The sequence below is a fragment of the Neopelma chrysocephalum genome, unplaced genomic scaffold (genome assembly GCF_003984885.1).
Source record: "Neopelma chrysocephalum unplaced genomic scaffold, ASM398488v2 Primary Assembly neopelma1_89334, whole genome shotgun sequence".
Taxonomy (NCBI): domain Eukaryota; kingdom Metazoa; phylum Chordata; class Aves; order Passeriformes; family Pipridae; genus Neopelma; species Neopelma chrysocephalum.
This window is the reverse complement of record NW_020918328.1, coordinates 572-1,841: the sequence shown is the minus strand read 5'-3', so window position 1 is coordinate 1,841 and position 1,270 is coordinate 572. Positions and strand designations below refer to the sequence as shown.

The 1,270-nt window shown below is 63.1% G+C and overlaps 1 long non-coding RNA gene across 1 annotated transcript; it reads right to left on the bottom strand.

Annotated features, from left to right (window-relative positions):
• Window positions 1–36: 36 nt before the first annotated feature.
• On the bottom strand, window positions 37–1,264 carry LOC113979805. Its single transcript, XR_003537992.1, has 3 exons — window positions 1,132–1,264; window positions 410–588; window positions 37–53 (listed from the first exon to the last, which is right to left on the bottom strand). It is a non-coding gene; the product is annotated as an uncharacterized LOC113979805 (long non-coding RNA).
• Between the last annotated feature and the right edge of the window lie 6 nt (window positions 1,265–1,270).

Sequence of the window (1,270 nt, the reverse complement as noted above, 5' to 3'; positions counted from 1 at the left end):
CTGTGGGACACCAAAACCTCATAAATACCCCATAAATACACCCCTGCCAGGACCTGGGGGGGACAGAAACCCCATAAATACACCCCTATCAAGACCTGTGGGACACCAAAACCCCATAAATACACCCCTGCCAGAACCTGTGGGACACCAAAACCTCATAAATATCCCATAAATACACTCTTGCCAGGGCCTGTGGGACACCAAAACCCCATAAACACCCCCTGGCAGGATCTGTAGGACACCAAACCCCATAAACACCCCCGTAGCAGAACCTGTGAGACACCAAACCCCACAAATACTCAATAAATACCCCCTAAATCCCCCCCTGCCAAGACCTGTGGGACCCCAAACCCCCTAAATCCCCCCCGGCAGGACCTGTTGTGGTCCCACAGGTGCGTGAGGGTCTCACCTGGAGCTCTGGGGGGGCCGTGGAGGGGAAGACGAGCCCGGGGCAGTCGCAGAGTCGCACGGTGCCCGTCAGGAAGTGGGTCTGGAAGTAGCGGGTGTGGCCGGGGGTGCGGGACACGCCCACCGCGCTGCGGCCAATCAGGGCGTTCACCACCGACGACTTGCCCGCGTTCGGCAGCCCTGGAGGGGACACGCCCACTTTGACCACGCCCACACGTGAGCCACGCCCACATGTGGGTCACACCCAGCCTGGACACACCCCGGGTGAAGCCCCACCCATCAATTACATGGACACGCCCATGCAGGCTCCACCCACCAAGGGCAGGCTCCACCCACTGCATCCCATCTCCACCTCCTGCGTTCTGGCCCCACCCACTTTCTCCTGGCTCCACCCACTGTGTCCCATCCCCACCTCCTGCCTTCTGGCCCCACCTACTTTCTCCTCCTGGCTCCACCCAGTGTCTGATGGCCCCACCCCTTTTCTCCTGGCCTCACCCACTTTCAGCTGGCCCCACCCCCTGACCACACCCACAGTAACCCCACCCTCAGCAACTACACCCACTTTAGCCCCACCCTCACCAACCACACCCACTTTAGCGCTGCCCTCAACCACACCCACTTTAGCCCCACCCCCGACCACACCCACAGAAGCCCCACCCTCAGCAACCACACCCACTTTAGCCCCGCCCCAGCGACCACACCCTCCCTAGCCCCGCCCCTCACCGACGCAGCCCAGGGTGAGGACGCCGTGCCGGTAGCGCTCCCACTGCCGGGGCGGGGCCCCGGGGCCGTCCCCGTGTCCTTCCTCCTCCTCGGCCCCGTCCTCATCCTCCGCCCCTTCCGGAGGCTCCTCCTCTTCCTC